This window comes from Vicugna pacos, chromosome 14 (genome assembly GCF_048564905.1).
Source record: "Vicugna pacos chromosome 14, VicPac4, whole genome shotgun sequence".
Lineage (NCBI taxonomy): Eukaryota > Metazoa > Chordata > Mammalia > Artiodactyla > Camelidae > Vicugna > Vicugna pacos.
The window spans coordinates 8,869,322-8,890,555 of NC_133000.1; the positions used below are offsets into that span (position 1 = coordinate 8,869,322).

The 21,234-nt window shown below is 39.4% G+C and overlaps 1 long non-coding RNA gene across 5 annotated transcripts in view; it reads right to left on the reverse strand.

Annotated features, from left to right (window-relative positions):
* Nucleotides 1-21,234, reverse strand: part of LOC140701096 (uncharacterized) — a 233,931-nt gene that overhangs the window by 7,329 nt on the left and 205,368 nt on the right. For 3 of the 5 annotated variants that reach the window (XR_012079928.1, XR_012079931.1, XR_012079932.1), the window contains one exon: nucleotides 15,929-18,718. This is a non-coding gene — a long non-coding RNA (uncharacterized lncRNA). Of the gene's footprint in view, nucleotides 1-15,928; nucleotides 18,719-21,234 lie in introns of those variants that run through there. The other 2 variants (XR_012079929.1, XR_012079930.1) reach the window with 1 other exon arrangement.

Below are 21,234 nucleotides of genomic sequence, written 5' to 3' on the forward strand. Positions count from 1 at the left end.
AGCAGTGATCAAAACCCCTGACCTCACAAAATGTACTTCCTATCGGAGAGGCAGACTCAAAGCAAACAAACAAGAGTAAAGGGTATATGTCAAAGTGCTACAGAGAAAATAAAGCAGAGAAAAAAAGCGTCCACGTGGGAGGGGTCTGATTTTTCATGCAGGTTTCTCAGGAAGGACTCACTGCTAGCAGGACACCAGAGCGGAGGCCTTCAGGTGGGGCCAAGGGAATACCTGTGGGAAGAGCATCTGAGGAGAGGGACCGTCATGAGCAGAGGCCTGGGGTGTCCGTGGAACGGCAAGGAGGCCGGTGCGGCTGGGGCCCCGTGAGCAGGGGCAGGGCCCAGAGAGGCAGGGGATGAAGGCAGGAAGGAGCTGCCTGACGGTGACACTGGACCTCCTCAGCCACAGTAATGGCTCCGGCTGTTACTTAGCGAAACGGCAAGCCAGTGAGGGTTTTCATCAGAAGAGTGACATGATTTAATTCTAAAGATCTCTCTGCTGCTGGATAGCAAATACACCAGAAGTCGTGTCATCCATCACAGCTGTATCTGTTGCAAATATTCTCCCCTGTCTACTGTTTGTCCTTGGAATTTATGCTAGATTCAACTGAGTATGAAAAAATAAAAATGCTACGTAATTAAATGTGTTTTTATTTCTTCTTCTCTTGCTTAGAAAAGACTCTTCAAAATGAAAGTTGTAGAAAATTCTTAATTGTCTTTACTATTTTTGAGTATCTTCTCTATTATTTAAACTAAAGATACAAGTGTTGGAGATTCAGAATCTAATCTGACACCACAAAATACTGTCCCCTTTCTCTGTGTCAGATGGTTTGGAATCACACTAAGGTACATATTTACCTCTTTGTTTAATTGTTTGGACCTTCTGGGACATAAAACTATTTTATTTTTCATGAAAGGAAGAGATAAAGTAAGAAATCTCTGACTCAGCACGAAATGTGTATGAGAATAAAATCTTGCATGTAAGAATATAGATTTCTTCTCTTTTCAGGACTGTGAGTGAATATATAAAGATAAATATATCAAAACTTGTGGTTTTTAAGAGATCAAATTGTCCATATATGCCAAAAAAAGTGAATTAAAAGAGTACAAATATTTGGAAAAACAGGACAGAAAAGCTTGTTTATCACATGAACAACAATACAATAGCAAAAAAATCTTAGAATTGGATTCTGTAGTTACTCTTTCAATTATGTATATAAATTTAACTTTGTAGTGACAGTATTAAAATTAATGCTTCAATATGAATCTGAAATTTACATATAAATAAATACTGAATATACAGAGCTATAGTCATAACAAATATGATTATAGGATTTATTATTCTGATTTATTTATTCAAAAAAAGTGTGAACACCAGAAATTAGACAACTCCTATCATTTTGCATTTCACTGACCTATTTTCTTACCTTTAATATTCACACACCGTGCTAAAACTTTGGCTGTAGAACTCACTAAATTTCAGGGTGACCCAGTTCTTCTAGGTTCATGTAGACAGAGTCTAAATCATAGGAGCTACAGCAGCAGGTGTAACTCTGGTCAGTGTCCTCACTGATAGAAGGGAATAGGTCTGGATCGTAAAGTAAAGCATGAGCCCTGCTCTCTCGTCTCAGCTTGAACAGAGATGACAGCTGTCCAGTGAAATAGAGGGGGTAGGTAGGGCGTGCACCTGCCCTGTGGTCCCTTCCCAGGGCTGAATATCCTCCTCCTGAGTAGCTCCTGGACACAACCAAATTGAAATTTCTACAACATTATTGTCTTTTGTTACATTTTCTTTTCAGCTCCACCTTCCACATATCACTGCTCCTCCCAGTAACCTTTGGCTGCTAGCTCAAGGGATGTCAGAACCGCGCCATCAGCCAAGGGGATCCTATTAGGGGCATGGCAGAGTGAACCACGGCCTCTGCCGCCATAAAAGGTGTGAACGAAAACTTATGGGGAAAGAGGATCGCATTTCCTTCCAGTCACAGCTTATGGGGCAAGCTATGAAAGCTGCTTACCACCAGAAGTTTCATAGATGCCCAGAGGTGTGTTCTCACCTTCGTACAGGGCTGCGGTCTGCTCTCGGGCCGACCCCCTGTTAGTGCTCACCCCGCGATCACACAAGTGTGTCCTTCTATAGTTAAGCCCTGAGGCCATTTGGATTTCTTTTCTTTCCCCTTGTCCTGGGTCAGGACTCAGTCTGCTTTTCTCTTCACTTTGTAACTGACACTGGGCACCCCCCCACCCCCGCCCCACCTCCAACACACACACCCTCCAGGCAATGCAAAGGGCTAAAGTTTCTGCAGCTTCCTCCCTCTTCGCAGCTCCAAAGTCAAGCATACAGGCCCCTTCTTGGTTTTAGGCTCGTATTCTAATTGCCTTAGAAAAACAATCACTGAGAAATCAGTAGTGTCACAGAATCTTATAAAATGTTTACCCTCTTGGTCCTCAGGCTGTTGGCCCTCTGCCATCCTATCACAGAAGCTGGAAGGCCAGGTCATCTCCTCTCTCTGCTCTCACATTTGAGCTTCCTGAATGCTCCTCTGTGTTTTCAGGTGAAGCTATCCCTTTCTCCAAGATCTTCTTTCATGATCTTCCCTTATTCCTTGAAGGCAGAAGTCAACATCCTCTGACCCGCACAGGAAATACACTTCTGTGCATCTCCTCACTGCTGTGAATACGGATATACAGTTATGTGTTTGAGTTCCTACTTTTAGTTTGGGGTGTACACCCAGAAGTGGAACTGCTGAATTAAATGGAAATTCCATGCTAAAATTTTTGAGGTACCTACCACCATACTGTTTCCCACAGTGGCTGAAACATTTTAAGTTCTCGTCAGCAATGCATCATGGTTTCCAATTGCTCCACATCCTCACCAATACTGGATATTTTATTATTTTTTTAACTAGCCATCCTAATAAGATAAAGTGGTATCTCACTGTAGTTTTGATTTGTATTTGCCTAATAATTGTAATGATGAGCATCTTTTCATGTGCTTATTGCCATCTGTTTATCTTCTTTGGAGAAATTTCTATTCAAGTTTTTTGCCCACTCAAAATGCTTTTAAATAGCAGGTGATATGATCTGATTTGCGTTTCAGAAAGAGTCCTGTGGTGCAGAAAGAACTGCGGCTCAGGGAGCCAGAGCGAATGACGGGATGCGACCAGAATCGCACTGGTGGTCGGGATGGCTTAGATAGGGTGGACCTGGGATGTGTGAAGAGGGTAAGATGAACAGGATGTAGAGTGTGGTGAATGAGGAAGGAGGAGGAGTCAAGGCCCGTCCTGCTGTAGCTGGGCTCCAGGCAGCGGGCCTGGGAACCCTCTCCGCATGGACTTGGCCCCACTCTGTGCAGCACCTGGTCAGAGCTCTCCAGTCTTCTCTTCTTCTAACTCTGAATTCTCTTAGGTCTTGCTCCCTTTCCTTCCTAACAGACCCCCCTCTCCATTTCCCCTCCCTTTTTCTCTTCACCTGGCCATGAACCCGTGTCCTCATCTGGCCACAGCTCCGCTGCTTCTCAGCACATCTGTAACCATCACCACTGCATATTTCCTCAAGTCTGTTATTGCCTCTTTCCTGACTGCTCAGGGGAAGTCAGACCCTGACGCACTTCTGGATGGAGATGTGAAGGAAGCAGAAGAAAACCAACAGCCCCAAGGCCATAGCAGGAGAAAGCAAAGAAATGAGCATTTCTGTCTCTTTCTTTTGATTTCATAAATTCCAATTTTCTCTCCTTTAACGAAGGAATAACATTTCTCCCACTGTATGTAATTGTTGGCTTACTTACCTATCATCTTCTCAGAAAATTTTAAGCTGAAACACGTATATATATTTATATTATATTATATCATACATATTAGATAAAAGTGACAGAGTGATATCACAGCCACTCCAAGCTGATCAGTGCTAAAATACATGCTGAAACCATGAGAAAGAAAAGATTTTGTATTTCTTCATAACCCATGCCTTTTAACTTTCCAAAAAGGAACATTTAACAGATATTATAGTAAATATAACCAAGATATCAAAGACACAAAATAAATGGTGAGGAAAAGGTAATGAGGAATGCTCAGGGTCTGTGGTAATTAGCACTGAAGAAACCCCACTGATGCACCTCACATGAGGCAACAGTACTAAATATTATGACTTTCACTTTTTAAACTTCTTTAGATTATTTAATTATTAGGTGTGGTCAAGAAGGTAATAAAAAGGAAATACTTTATTTAAAAATTATGCTTTACATATGATATGGGTTATCATCATGAAATTAGCAACTTTTTGTCAGCAATTAAGATTTCATCAGGCTGTTTCCATCTCTTGGCAGTTGTAAATTGTGCTGCTATGAACCCTGGGGTGCATGTATCTTTTGAATTAAGGTTCCCTCTGGATATAAGCCCGGGAGTGGGATTGTTGGATCTTACGGTAAGTCTATTTCTTGTTTTTTGAAGAATCTCCATATTGTTTTCCATAGTGGCTACACCAAACTACATTCTCACTAGCAGTGTAGGAAGAAAATCATTTATTATTATTTTTTAACAGAGATACTGGGGATTGAACCCAGAACTTCATGCTTGCTAAGCATGCGCTCTACCACTGAGCTATACAACCTACATGTCTATCGACAGATGACTGGATAAAGAAGCTGTGGTATATTTATACAATGGAATACTACTTAGCCATAAAAAATAATAAAATAATGCCATTTGCAGCAACATGAGTGGACCTGGAGATTGTCATTCTAAGTGAAATAAACCAGAAAGAGAAAGAAAAACACCATATGATATCACTCATACATGGAATCAAAAAACAAAAAAGAAAAAGAAAAAAAAAGAGACAAATGAGCTTATTTACAAAACAGAAACAGACTCACAGACATAGAAAGAAACTTATGGTTATCAGTGGGGAAACGGTGTGGGAAGGGATAAGTTGGGAGTTTGAGATTTGCAGACACTAACTAATATATATAAAATAGATAAACAACAAGTTTATACTGTATAGCACAGGGAACTATATTCAATATCTTGTAGTAACTTATGGTGAGAAAAATATGCAGCAACATGGATGCTCCTAGAGAATGTCATTCTAAGTGAAGTAAGCCAGAAAGAGAAAAAAAAATACCATATGAGATCGCTCATATGTGGAATCTAAAAAACAAAAACAAACAAACAAAAACAAAGCATAAATACAGGACAGAAATAGACTCATGGACAGAGAATACAGACTTGTGGTTACCGGGGTGGGGGGCGGGGTAGAGGGTGGGAAGGGATAGACTGGGGTTTCAAAATTGTAGAATAGATAAACAAGATTACACTGTATAGCACAGGGAAATATACACAAAATGTTATGATAAATCACAGAGAAAAAAATGTGACAATGAGTGTGTATATGTCCATGAATGACTGAAAAATTGTGCTGAACACTGGAATTTGACACAACACTGTAAAATGATTATGAATCAATAAAAAATGTAAAAAAAAAGAAAAATATGAAAACAAATATATGTATCGTAATGTATGACTGAAGCATTATGCTATACACCAGAAATTGACACAACATTGTAAACTGACTATACTTCAATAATTAATTAATTATACACACACACACACACACACACACATACACACAAAAGAAAAAAGATTTCATCAGAAGAAAAGTAATCTGAGATGCTTTGGCCTTTCATAAAAATTTTAATGGAGCAAGGTTTTCCTTTCTTCTTCTTCTCCCCCACCCTTCCTCCTCCTCCTTCCTCTTTTCCCTAGGTTGAGATTTCTTTTCTACACAGCAATAAAATCCAATGCCAAGTTTACTCACTCAGCCAATAAAAGCAATTTTTTTAAAAGAAGAGATTTTGTACCCTTGAATTTAGAAGCTGTTTCCCTATCTCTCATCCCCGGCAAATGATCTAACATCAAAATATGAGGAAATAACCTTTGAGTAAGAATTGACAAGGTGTTACACTGTGATTCTGGAAAGAAAAATAAAAATCAACCCTACCCTCAGAAAAATATGTTCTTTCCAGTAAATAAAGTTGCAGGCTGGGAGATGACAGTTTATGGGAAGAAAGAGTTGTTTCAAACCCTCCAGCAGGATTTTACACTGAATAAGTGCCTTAAAGAAAAACCACAACTGTGAGATAAAATGCCACGCAATGAGCACGACAGAAGTTTCCTTTGTGCAGTTGAATCAAGAACAATAGGCAATGCTGAAGTCGTCTGCTTTATATCTAGGTGCCAAACTCACTACCTGACCTCCAGCTTTACAAAAGAAGAGTTGATTTGGGTTCTTGGTATTCAGAAACCAATTCGGTCGCTACTTTTAAGAAAGAGAAATCTCCTTCATGCTTAGTTTGGAATTACGGTTGTTGAGAGTCCTGGGACTCTATTTGCGATGCACCAGTGAGCACTAAAGCAGCTAACGATACAATACTACTTATTACAATTACTGATTTTGAAAAAGAAAAGCCTAAAATCAATAAGGAAAAAAAAAGAACTAGAATGACAATTTTAAAAGTGGAAAAGGGACATGAATAACAACTCACAGAAGAAATGGAAATTATCAATAGGATATGAAAAAAAATTCAGCCTCCCTCCCAGTAGTTAAAAAGAAAAATTCTAGTTCACATCACAGAGCATTTCTGACTATTAAATTAGTAAATATGGTAAGAAATAATGATGCCTGAGTTTGGCAAGGTTCTTGGGAATATAATTTAGTATGTCTTTTGAAAACCATTTGCTATATATATTAAGAGTCCTTAGAAACGCATCCACTTTAGGCCCACAATGTCCTTGCGAGAAAACCAATCTAAGGAAATAGGAAATTGAACAAAGATACACTTACCAGTAACAAACAACCAAGTGTTAAAAAATGAAAACAGCTTAAATGTCCAAAAATAACGGAGAGCTTAAATTCAGTACGGTTTACATATGCAGGCAGACCTCATTTGATTGCACTTTGCTTTATAAACTTCGCAGATACTGTGTTTCCTACAAATTGAAGGTTAGGGCTACTCTGTGTCGAGCGAGTCTGTCAGTGTCATTTTCCCAACAGCATTTGCTCACTTTGTGTTTCTAGGTCATATTTGGGTAATTCTCACATATTTCAAACTTTTTTCATTATTATTATACATGTTGTTACAGTAGTCTATAATCAGTGATCTCTGATGTTAATACTGTAACTGTCTGAGGGCATCATAAAATGTGGCCATACAACGTGGTGAACTTCCCAGCCCCACCCACGAGCAAGCCAGCAGCAGCCATGCACCCCTGGGCCCCGGAGCCAGGCATGCAAGGAGCCTGCCCACAAACCAGCAGGCCTGTAGCCCTGCACAAGGCAGGGCCCTGCAGCCAACTGGAATGGGGAGCACTCTTGCCTACTGTGCATCCAGAGTAGTTGACCTGCCACAAAAAAAAGCCCACATAAGGGGCATCACTAGAGCATAGAGCTCTAGTGACCAGAGAAGAACATGCTGCCAGGCCACAGAAGACAACCCTATATAAGACTTACCTCTCCAAGATTGAGAGATGAAGTCAGCCTACCTAATACACAGAAGTAGACACAGAGAATTAGGCAAAACAAGGAGACAGAGGAATATGTGCCAAATGAAGGAACAAGACAAAATCTCAGAAAAAACTGAAATTAAAACAAAACAAAACAACAACAACAACAACAAAACACTAGAAGGAACCAATGGTAAATTAGATTACACCACGGAACCAATGAGCAAACCGGAAGACAGAACAGTGGATATCACCCAAGCTGAACAGAAAAAGAAAAAAAAAATTGTTTAAATAAGGATAGTTAAAGAGACATCTGGGACAACAAAAAGCTCACTAACAATCTCATCATAGGGGCTCCAGAAGGAGAAGAGAGAGACAGAGTCAGAAAACTTATGTGAAAAAATAATAGCTGCAAACTTCCCTAACCTGGGGAAGGGAACAGACACGCAGTTTCAGGAAGCAGAGTCCCGAACAAGATGAACCCTAGGTCCGCACCAAGACACATAATAATGAAAATGGTAAAAAAATAAATAAATAAATAAAGATAAAGAGAGAATCTTAAAATAAGCAAGAGAAAAGCAACTAGTTCCAGACAGGGAAATCCTGTGCGATCGTCAGCTGACTTTTAAGAAAAGAGGCCATCTCTGTAACATAAAAATGCAAGGTGAAGTAGCAAGTGCTGATGTAGAAGTTGTAGCAGGTTATCTAGAAGATCGAGCTAAGACCATTAATGAAGGAGGCTACACTAAACAACATATTTTCAATGCAGATGAAACGGTCTTAGATGGGAAGCAGATGCCAGCCAGGACTTTCATAGCCAGAGGGGAGAAGTCAATGTCTGGCTTCGAAGGACAGGCTGGTTCTCCTGTTAGGGGCAACTTTAAGTTGAATCCAGTGCTCATTTACCATTCTGAAAATCTGAGGGCCCTTAAGAATTATGCTAAATCAATTCTGCCTGTGCTCTATAAACGGAACAACAAAGCCTGGATGACAGCACATTTGTTTACAACATGGTTTATTGAATATTTTAAGCCTAATGATGAGACCTACAGCTCAGGAAAAAAGATTCCTTTTAAAATATCACTGCTCAGCGACAATGTACCCGGTCACCCAAGAGCTCTGATGGAGAGGGACAAGGAGATTCATGTTGTTGTTGTGCCTACTAACACAACCTCCATTCTGCAGCCCATGGATAAAGGAGTAAGTTGACTTTCAAGTCTTCTTATTACTTAAAAAATACATTTCATAAGGCTATAGCTGCCACGTAAAGTGATTCTGCTGATGGATCTGGGCAAAGCCAGCGGAAAACTTTCTGGAAAGGATTTACCACTAAGAACATTTATGATTCATAGGAAGAGGTCAAATTATCAATATTAACAGGATTTTGGAAGAAGTTGATTCCAACTCTCATGGATGACTTTGAGGGGTTCAAGACTTCAGTGGAGGAAGTAACTGCAGACATGGGGGGAATAGCAAGAGAACTAGAATTAGAAGTGGGGCCTGAAGATGTGACTGGATTGCTGCAATCTCCTAATAGAACCTTCATGGATGAGGAGCTGCTTCTTATGGATGAGCGAAGAAAGTGGTTTCCTGAGGTAGAAGCTACTCCTGGTGAAGATGCTGTGAAGATTGGTGAAATGACAATAGAGAAGTCAGACTATCACATAAACTTAGTTCAGAAAGCAGTAGCAGACTTGAGAAGATTGACTCCAATGTTGAAAGAAGTTCTGCGGTGGGTAAAATGTCATTAAACAGCACTGCATGCTTCAGAGAAATTGTTTGTGAAAGCAAGAGTCTGTGAAGTGGCCAACTTCATTGTTGTCTTGTTTTAAGAAACTGCCACAGCCACCCCCACCTTCTGCAACCACAACCCTGATCTCAGTCAGCAGTCATCAACACTGAGGCCAGACCTCCACCGGCAAAAAGATTATGACTCGCTGGAGGCTCAGATGATGGTTAGCATTTTTTCAGCAATAAAGTACCTTTTAATTAAGGCATGTACACTGATTTTTAGAGATAATACGATTGCACGCATAATGGACTATAGTATAGTGTAAACATAACTTTCATATGTACTGAGAAACAAAAAAACATGGGATGCACTTTATTACAATATCCACTTTATTGCTGTGATCTGGAACTAAGCTAGCACTGTTTCTGAGGTTTACTATGGAATATCATTGCAGTATCAAAAGTGGATGAAATTGGGAAATGCTCACGACACAATGTTAGGTGAAAACAAGGTCATAACATTATTGATATAATCTAATACTAATTTTGTAAAATATATACTCATACGTAGAAACATGTATCCACATATGCAAAATTAATCCTGAATTCACAAACACGAAAATCTTCATGTTTATGCAGGGGTCAGAATAAGAATGGAAAAATACATCAAAATTGTAATCAGAGTCACCTCTGTTTATGAAGAGACAAGAAAAAGAATAGGAAATAGAGATATCAAAATTGACTAAAAGGTGATTTTAGTTGTTTTTTGTTTGTTTGTTTGTTTTGGTACCTTTCTGTGTTTTCCAATTTTCCTGGAGAAAGCAATATATCAACTGAGATTTATTTGACTGCAGCTCAATTCAACTAACTTGAGAAATAAAGGAAATGTATTGGCTTTCAAGATACAAAATTCTGGGATAGGCATTGCCTCAAGGGTAGCCAAATACAGTGGCTCAAAGGAATTTATCCAGGATTCAGTTTCTTTCCTCTTGTATTTCCTGTTTTGACTCCTTCTCAGAAAGATTCCCCCTTGGGGTCCCAGTTCTAGGGACTAAACATTTCCACGTTCAAACTGACATGCCCAGCAAAACTCCCAAGATCCATTCTGATGGATCAAGGTCTGCCTTGAGTCATGTGCTCAAAATGAACCCATTGCATGTCAGGAGAATACTAAGCACTTGATTGACTCAGGTCATGTGCTCTGTCCTAGGCTCTCTGCGAGCTCTACCCAGATCAAGTAAAGTGAAAATTAGAAAAAGACAGATACTCAAATAAAAATCCAAGCTACTGTCAAGAAAGGGAGTTAAACAACAAATGCTGAATACAGACTTATTTCTTTTTATAAGGGGAAGAATATAACAATATTTTTTTCAAACCCAGTGCTACCCCTCTTTCCCATTAACTCTGAATCCTTTCTCCTTTCCCAGCAGTAACATTTGTTCATCTGTTAATATCATCACATGATGAACTGCTCAGTTTGCCAAAGGCAAATCTATTGCTCAAATACATTGTAACTGCTGGTGATATTTCTCATAAATATTAAGAAAGAGCGACAAGGTAAAAATCATGTATCCTGGTAGAATTCAAAGAAAAATTAAAACCTGTTACTGTCAATATTTGACTCTATGTCTTTTTCTCCAATTGTCACGCCAAACAATAAAATGACTCTACTGCGTTGCATTGTTGGTTTGAAGTATCATTAGAGAGACAGAGAAAGACAAGAAGAAAGCGAGAGAATGAGATTGCGCTGTTAGCTTCACCTAGCCCAATACTACTTTGCCTTATCTGGTAATGTCGGCAACATTTGCCAATTTGGTAACATAACTTTATCTAGACTGAATTTGGAAATTATTTTAAATATATTCTTCTGATTTATTCATGGTCTGTTCATTTTTCAGTAGCAATGCTTTTGAAATGGAAGGCAGACTTTTCAAGCCTTTCTTCACTTATCTAAAAGTGAATGATTTTGGCGGGCACACTTTTACTCCACCTCATGGAGATAATTTCTTCTTGAAAAACCTCTTGTTAAGTGAATTCTCATAAGTAAAAAACATAATAACCATTAAATTTTATGAACACCGATTTATGCTAAGACAACACCAAAGCCCGTTAAAATCAGCTCAATTACTTCAACAGTCACATCAGTTAAACAACCTAATAAGGCCTTTTTGCTTCATTAATAACACCAAATTATGGCTGTTCATCTATTCTCATTAAGTTCTTGCAAAGCTATTATGTTATATATACTTAAGATTATTCTTACAAATAAAACACATTGGATACTCAATATTTAAATAGTTCAGTCTTTATCACCAAAAAAAACCCTCAACAATGACCAAAAATTAGCTAAAAACAAGAGCAAATTATTTCACACTCAGCAAATAATTTGGCATCCTTAAGACACGAGATTATCATTGCTATAAACTACAATACTACTCCTCTGCAGGAACTTTAATGCATCACAGTCCATCAGTGACAGTGAACGTGGCTATGTGGTGCTTCTGGGCTGGCAAAGTTCTGCTGCCCATGTGACATCTGAAATCCAAATCTGCCCTTGTAAGTGCAAAGCAATGCCCTGTAAGCCAAAGCTTTGTAAAAAAATAAAATCCATGTCCCTCCACTCCATGTCACCTACCCAATACCTCAGAGCAACTGACAGTTTTAGACTGCTCGCGTGACAATCACACCCAATAATGAGCATCATCAATATCTTCTGAAATAGTATTTTTTTAAATGTTTCATTTTCCTTAACTAGTTGAAGATAATTGTTTTCAATCACTTGGCAAAGTATCTCAATTTCCACCCCATTGTCTAATCAATGAAAACACATTAACAGCACATCATCACAATCATTATTCCATGTGGAAAATTTGCTGAATCCGAATGTCTTTGAAGGAAAACTGCTATAAGCGCCAACCTTCACTGCAACCGTGACAGAATGAGATGGAAAAATCACCTTTTACCTCCTCCTTCCGGTCCTTCTCTTCATAACGGCAAATTAGCTGTCAATCCTTTACCTAGCTTTATTGGCTTTATTACCAAGGATACTATCCTGAGAAAACACAGCTCAAGGACAAAGACCAGCTCTAAAATTGCAGTATGACCAACAACACTTGAGTTTTTTTTTCCCTTTTGAAAGAAGGTACAAAACAGGAAATGAGCTTTAGCCTTTACTGCCACCTTGTCTCGAGAGTTCAATAAAGAGCTGAAATGAAGTATGCTTCAGACTCTAAAGGTAATGATGAAATGGGAGGGAAAGTGTTCTTCAACACTATAGAAGCCTCTTCAGCCATACTAATAATATTTTAAAGAAATGGCCCATAATGGCATCAAGCGTTCCATGTTTTGTTCAGCCCATCTATAGTGCATCAACAGGCTTTTTGTAAAAGTGTGTGAAATACTTTGAGCTGAGAGCTGTAGCCTTAGCCTTTTCGAGATGCTATCTACAGGTTGTCATGGTAACTCACAGGACACCATCTTTAAAAACATTAAATTCTTAGGAAAAATACACACAGAGAAATTTCAGCCCTAAAAGCTATTCCCTCAGACAAATTGTCCATTAGCCTGCATATGTCTGTTCTTTTAAAGCTTTGCTTTGATTTTTATTTTCATTGCACTGCTCAATGAATTCGGAACTCTGAAACAAGTAAAAAGAAAAAATGAAGTCTTTCATTATAGATTTTCCGTGATAAGTTCTACACTAGTTCTAAACTGAATGACACTGCTCCCACAATCCCACGTTTTCCTTTTCAGTTGACTTTGTCCTGTAACCAATATTAAAGTGAGGGATTTCTCCCTTACTTTGAAACTACTAGTTCTACATGTCAATCCATGTGCCAATAGTTTGGAGACATAGTAACTTTCCTCCTCTCCTACAGCACTAATTTTGTGTGCCAGTCATGTAGGACTTAACAGATTTGACCTTGAATCTTTAGCTCTCTTCACATTAGCATCTGCTAACCCTCTAGCTGGATTATAAGCTATTAGAAGACTGGGAGGGTACTATAAACTCTTTGTATCTCCAGAGTTAGGAGCACTACAACACAGGGGAACAGTAAATATTTTGTGACTTAGAACCCAACTTTAAAAATAATGACACTGAAAGGACCTTGGAGATCATCAAATGATGATCCTATCCCCTTCTTTTCATAAATTAAGAGAATGAAACAAGGAGAGGTGAACTATTTTAGCTCAATATTATGTCTAGTTAAAAACATTTTGAAGTCAGCAAAGGGGATCCTAATTCCCATGCTGCCAGTGTGGGGAAAGCAAACAGGATCAAATCTAAGATTCTTTATTCACAAAACAAAGCAGCTAATGGCCACTTCTGGTTTACAAACCTCATTGTGTTGCCATTTTGAGGTTCTAATTTAATAATCCTCTGTACCTGAGGGAACGTGCCAAGCATTGTCCAAATATAAGGTGTCAATAAAAGAAGGGTTCAAATAAAACCCATGAGGAAAGATGAATGGAAAAAAGGAAAAGAATTCACTCTGGCCACTTTTTTCAACATAGTTTTGGAAGTCCAAGCCACAGCAATCAGAGATGAAAAAAAAAAATAAAAGGAATCCAAATTGGAAAAGAAAGAAAATTGTAATTGTTTTGCAGATGACATGTTACTATACATAGAAAATCCCAAAGATTCTACCAGAAAACTACTAGAGCTCATCAATGAATTCTATAAAGTTGTAGGATACAAAATTAATATTCAGAAATCTGTTGCATTTCTATACACTAACAATGGAATATCAGAAAATGAAGTTAAGCAAACAATCCCATTTACCACACATCAAAATGAATAAAACACCTAGGAATAAACCTACCTAAGGAGGCAAAAGACCTGTACTTGGAAAACTCTAAGGCACTGATGAAAGAAACTGAAGTCGACACAAACAGATGGAAAGAGAGACCATGTTCTTGGATTGGAAGAATTATTGGTAATCTTGAGCACTGTCTTGTTCTTAATTCATACGCAATTACCACACCATAAAGATGACTCCACTTGGAAAACTAACAGTAGGCAAAATTCTAATCCATAGGCTTAAAGGCCTGGAGAAATTAGGAAAAAATAACCAGAATAAGGGAACAAGCTAATCAGAAATCTCAGATAGACACACAGAGTAGTATAGAGCAGATTCTCCTTCTTTTCTGAGTTTCTTTGTAGTTAATCTTTGACTGGAAGCTGTACTCTGCAGAATCCCATGTGCATATGTGCCGGGAAGATTCCTGTGTTCTGTTAGTTCATTTGTACCTTATCTATGATTAAAGGAAAGGCCACAGGGAATTAGGGAAGGACCTAAACAGAACATACCGAGATCACAGTGGTATGTACATGTGATTTAAATTCCTGACGTACTGATGAAAAGGAAAGTTGATGGGTAACGATTTATAGGTATATTAGGCCCTTGTAACTTACCAAGTTTGCATTTCTCAATGAATACCCTCCACAAGGCTCAGAGGCTAGAACAGGTGTTCTCCTTCCTATTTATTAACGAGGCTTAGTGCAGATTTACACAAGGTCACACGCCAGGGAGTTCTGATGCCAAATCCAAAGCCTAAACATTTTACAGAAAGATTATGTTTTGCCTTTCCATTACTTCTGTGGGTCCCCTTCAAGACCGTGTCACTGCCTAAAAACTTCCTCACGAAGATTGAGCAGATGTGAAAAAAAGGAGATAAAAAAGCTATTTCATCATCAGTCAATAGGTGTGGGAGAGAGGGGTTTTGAGGAGCTTAAACTGAAGTTTGAATCAGTGGACTGCTACCCCATGTGTCTTCCGCTACAAAAAGATCATACCTGGTTCATTAATTAGAGCTTCTACAAAGAAAACTAGATCAAAGGAGAAATGTCTATTCTATCTAGACCAGCCGGTTTTAAGGGAGATTTTAATACTAACTTTACAACAGCAATGGAAGCACATGGTCATTGATGACAAATCATCAGAGCAAAGTTAAGAATAACAACTACCTTTGCAGAGCACACTACGAATTATTAGCAGTGATTAAGGAATAATAACTTAACAAATGTACCTATGCCAATAATCAATCATGGAAGTTTGTAGAAAGAATTAATGAATGGTTTTTCAGAGAATGCCTAAAATATGACTTCGTAAATTAATTCTTGCAATTGAAATTGGACTAGGAAAGAATGAATGACAAACACTGGGGCCATCCTGTACAAGGCTCTGGAGATTTCCAAAGATCAGTCATATCCCATCACTGGCCTAACACTGGTTAGTAGAGTCAAGCCAGATTGAACAGATTCTGACACTGCTGGATCAGTTGGTAAAATTCCCATCCATAAAGTGATATAAAGTTAACTGCTTGGATTCCACGTAAGAGATAGCAAAAGGATCTAGGGCTTGGAGATCTTTTAATCAAATTTCTACTGAGGTTCTTCCCAGAGACCATGTCAGAGCTGGCCCCTTTGGATGGATCTCATAACCATGAAATTCCTGTGCAGACGCATGCATACATGAGCCCAACTAGGTTTACATGCACGTGAGACTGTGAATAAAACTCTGAGATTAATAAATCTGCTCCTAAAAAACTTAAGCTTTATGATGCTTCCTCTTCCCACCCTTTCAAAACATCTCACAGTTTAGGAGAATACTGACTTTTTGTTTTACATCATCCCCTCAATTCTACAATGTGGCAATTTTCAGATTGAAAACGGCAGGAAATCAGAATGCACGTGAAGAATAAAGCCATGATTTTCATTTATTGAACACATACCATGTTTCAGCGCTGTGGTAAAGCACTTTTCCCTGAAGGGGTTCAGAACTTGCCACCCAAATTCGTCGCTTTGCCAAGTGGATTGTTCTGAGCTGAAGGCAATCAAGACCCACCAGACTCAGCAAAAGCTCTTAGTCCCTCCCCCATAACCACCTGAAAGAAAATATAAACTTCCCTATTTGTGGAGGAAAATCTATATTTATAAAGGAAATTTCCATTTAAAAGAGCACCTGCTCTAGGAAGCGCGCTACTACCAGAGATATCTTTTATTTTTTCCACCTGAGAGAATTACCTGCATAACGAGGTGACATTTGTTTACCACACGCGTCTTCCTCTCACCTTCCCTGCACCTAGAAGCCCCAAACACCCATCAGCTTCCTTAGATCTGGATGGGACATAACTCTCAGTCATCTAGCTGCCTTTTGAATCTCACATCTTTGTGAAACTCCCGCATATGCATATGTAATTAAATTTGCGTGTTTTCTTCTGTTTATCTGCTTTATGCCAATTTAATTCTTGGACCAGCCATAGAACCAAGAAGGGTAGATGGGAAGATTTTTTCCTTTTCCACCACCCACATTGTCTTCTTTAATCCTCATAATGAACCTAACAGGTTGATATGATCACTTTCATCTTATTAATGAGGAAATCCAGGCTCCACGCAGTTAAATTAATTGTAGACTTGGGATTTGAACCAGGGCTTGTCTGCTTAGAAAGCCTGTGCTTTGGTTGCTTTAATGTCCAACCTATACTGCCCCCGTCTCCCAGCAGAAAGCAGAGAGACCAGCAACGGATGTCTTGATGGGTCTAGAAGCTGAAAATGCTCAAAGAGCACATTATTATGAGAGATTTCCTTCATTTCTTTCACCTGGAAATGGCCTGCAGAGGAGAGAAAAGAGGGTTTGCTCCAGGGCTCACGGACTTTCTCTGCCAGCCTTTGTAGGGAGAGGTCTGTTAAAGGTCTCATTTACAAACAATCGGGTATCTCAAGCAGCGAGCAGAAAGGCTGTTTCCGTGGGGTTTCCTGGGTGGGGGTGGCAGGCTCAGAGTTTGAATCTGGAAAAGGAGTTTTAATCAGATCTAATCAGTGCAATCAAAGGACAGAGCTTCTTCGTGTATCCATCCTTTCTCCTGGGCCAACCTTGAAGTTTGCAGTCCAAAGAACACTGGGTGCCTGTTTCTTTTGCAGGTTCATCCTTCGCTCCTTATGCGAAGTGTCAGGTGCTCCAGGGTTTGGGTCGTCCTTCTCACCCTATGTTCTCCCTGCTGGAAATCTGACGCCAACCCTGACAGCAGTTATACATATAGAAACAAGTAACTCCCAAATTTGTATCTCTAGGCTACATCCTTCCTCACAAGGTCAAACTCTTATACTCAGCTGCCTGCCTGAACTCTCCACACGCGTGTCTCAAAAGAATCTCAATCACATTATGTCCAAAGTCAGTGCCACCCACCAGCACTTCCTAAGTCCTATGCTCAGCTCAATTATTTTTCTTTGTTCTGTAGCATTTATCACCTTATAACACACTAGACAATTTTGCTTATTTATAATTGTTCTAATTCTCTTTTCTTAGATTCTGTATTTGTCTATTTGGCATCCATTCACCATGGGCCAACTGTATTAATTGTATTTTCTTATATTCTGTATTCTTGATGATCTGGTATTTTTGGCCTGACTGACTAGAGGGAGTTTGCCAGGTTTAGCCAATTCTTAGAGATAGTAGAGTCCTTGCCAGGAGCACGTCTTCCATATGCAAACTAATCAACCCAGGGCCAGGTACCAATGAGGGACAGCCCCAAATCCCAAAGCCTGCTGGGATTGTTCAAACTAGCCAGTAACCACTTACCCACATTACCCCTGTGGGTTGACAGAATTTTCAGCTTAACTCTTACTGCCTCGAATCCATTCTCTTTCCAAATTGTATATTTCACAAATACATTATGTTTATGACACATACTAAACTCTCTTGGGCCACATATTGTTGGTAAGTGACTATATCATCCTTATTAAAGATCAGAAGAAAGATGTAGAGAGAGGTAATGATGACATTGGGGAAGCTGATGGCAAGAGGAGGGTTAAAACTCATGGCCTTGGTATCCTGTTACTGGTATAAGTCTTTTGAGACTTCATACGTTCTATTTAATTTTTTTAATTTCATGGAGGTGTTCAGGGGCTGAAGGCAAACTCAGGTTTCGCTCCTGGATAAAAGTAGTAGCTTAGATGGCAAATTACTCTATAGACATTTTAGCACAGGTAACAGCAGGCATCCTTGAGGATTTTAAATTCTGCCCATTAGTATGCAGAAATACCATCAGCTGCCTAAGTCATTTTCTAATAAACCAGGTCTTCATTACGTCCCAATTGCCCAAAGTGTATTTGCCTTGTCAGACACAGAGTTTTAAATGCAGTTCAGTCCTGAGCCACTTTAGCTAACATGGATTTCTCCCTCCCTATTCATTTGCAGCCCTCCTTTCGGGTGCTCTCTTTTTTTCAATATATTTGAAAAAGCTTTTATTCCCTCTAATCTCTCCAGCATTTTTTAGCACCGTCAGCAATTCTGCCGACCTTATCTCTTCCCTCTTGGCTCCCACAGTCTGTTGTTCGCACTTCCACAGTTTATTGGCAGCATGTTTTCTGACAAGCCATCCTGAAATCTAATTGAATGTTTCTTGTTTTAAAATTTCCTTCTCGGAAGAACACTAGCTGGCTGGATCTCCACCACTGCCCTTTTCTTTCACCTTCTACCTGCACGTGCACTGTAATAGAAAACAGGTAAACATTCAAAATGTGCAAATCAATATACATTGAATTAAATTAATTAAGAGAAAATATTTTGAAAATACGGTAACATGTGGAGGAAAATGCTCTGCCACCAGAAGGCAATTTCTTAGACATCAGTTCAAAGAAACAATATCAATATTTTCTAACAACCTCCCTGGGGCACACATATTTTACTTTCAGTTCTAATAAATTTCCTGTGTACAGGAATAAAACTGTTATCAAAAAGTCAAAAAGAAAAGAAAAAATATCTTGATATTATGACATATCATCCTGATTCAAGAAAAGCAGAAAAGAAATAATTTTCTATTTGAATTTCAAATTGAGTGTAAATGTAAACAATCAATATTTCCAAAACCGATGGTCATTAATAGTTAAGATAATATTATTTTTTCAGATATGCGTTAGAGTTCTATTTTTTACTCTTTGACTTAATTGTGATACACCCCAGATTTTAACAACCTTTTAACAAGCCCCTATATTTGATACCATACCATTTATTCAGCTCAAATATATTTTATTATCTCCCAGGACAGTTTGACTAGGTTATAAATCTAGAATGGAGGATTTAAAAATGGAAGAATCAGAGTTCATTATTTTTGTTGTGGTGTCGACTGCTTACTTTGTGTTGATAGTAAGTATTTGGAGCCATTTTAAATATCAGTGCACCTATTGCTGGTAAGTCCCGAATAAAGATGGCTAGAGATGACCCCAGAAAAATCAGAATTTCCCTTTATTTTACTGTGTTTATTTAATAAACTTACTATATGGAAAATACGCCTCGTCCAGTGGAGGAAAGAAACATTGCTTAGCAATTGCCAGGGGAGTCTTTCAGTGCTAAGTCAAGCCTTGTTACTCTGCTCAAAGATTCCCATGGTTGTACATCTCATCAGAGATGAAAAATCTGAGGCTTGTAGAAACTGATCTTAGACTCAACATAGAGCTAGAAAGGAAACACTGGGATGGTTCCCTTGCACTCAGATGTCCTTCCCCAGCTCTACAGGGCCCACACACTTCGCTCCCTCTTGGACCCCACGCTTCTGCTCTCGCATCTCTCCTTTTCTTTTAGCCTCAGCGGCCACCCTATTCTTCCATGAAAGGACCAAGCAGGCTCCTGCCTCAGGACCTTTGCAATTCTTTTTGTCTTTGCTGGGATGCTTTTTCCCCAGATTCCACATCACATGGCTCAATATCTCTCTCTCTTTCTGTCTGTCTGTCTGTCTGTCTCTCTCTCTGTCAAATACCAGGAAGACCTCCCCTGAATCCCTGCATACCGAACATAAAATTGTGTTCCCGACCCCAACCCTCCTTATCCACTTCAGCTTCCTTTATTTTCCCTCATGGCATTCATCACCATCTCATAGAGTATGTATTTGTGTGTTCCCTTGTTCTCTGTCTTCAACTCAGTGGGAACTTGACTGCCAGGTCTGCCACTGTATCCTCAGAACCTAGAAGGGTGCCAGGCATATAACAGGCACCCAGGAAATATTTACTGAACTAGTGAATGACGTCATCCTCCCTGAGCTCTGGAGTCAAGGAAATTCTGAAGACACAGACGTGTAAGTAAAACAAGCATTGGACCAAATGAAGGGGAGTGACAGAGACAAGTGTTGAACTTGTGCTCAGTATGAAATTAGACAACCTTAAAAGTAGAAATTGAAATGCTGAAGGAGATCCCAAGTGTCAGGAGTATGGCTTATATTAGATCCTGCTTGAAAAATGGGGTCAGGAAAGGAGGCCAGATGCATGCGCCATCTAGAAACCCCTCCCCGCGTTGAAAGACTGATGGTAAAGATGCTTTCAGCAGCACCCACTGCTGTCCGAGACAACTCTAATCTCAAACACGTTAGACATTTGAACTGGGAAACCCAGAAGGGCCTAAATGGATTCATGCCCATCAGAAGACATTCATTTTTAAGGTGTTATAACTGAAGCAGACTTTTCTAGGCATCCTTCTGAGGCAAGTCTCCAAAGCAGACTTGATAGACCTCTAAATTTAAAGTCTATGTGTGGGAAGGACTAGGACTTGGCCATATCTCGGGTGCTTGTGCTCCCAGAGCTAAAAGGAACAGCCAGGAATGCCATCGGCCCATTCAGTCTCTTTGTGTGGAATTAGAAAAATTCCCTTCCTTCAGGTAATGGGTCCCTTGTCCAGTCTCGCTTACACAGGAGGTAATTATTTGTGGTGGCCATGGAAATAGCAGGAAGTTTCAGAAGAAACTGAGTTTACAGCTAGCAATCAAGATTCCCATCCCAGGAGATTTCCATGGCCTCCTGGGCTCCAACTGAGTCTCCGGCTGAAATAAGGGACTCTAAAAGCAGCAAGGTCCTTCTGTCTCCAGTCCTTCTACTTACAGGTGGACGTTTCATCGTAGCATCTCATGCAAGGGATCTTTATCTCCACTTCGTGCTGCCCCACCAGTCCCCAAGACTCTCCATACATCCATCAAGAAGTCTCTGTGCAGACCAAGGCCTCAGAGCGTCATGGTTAAAA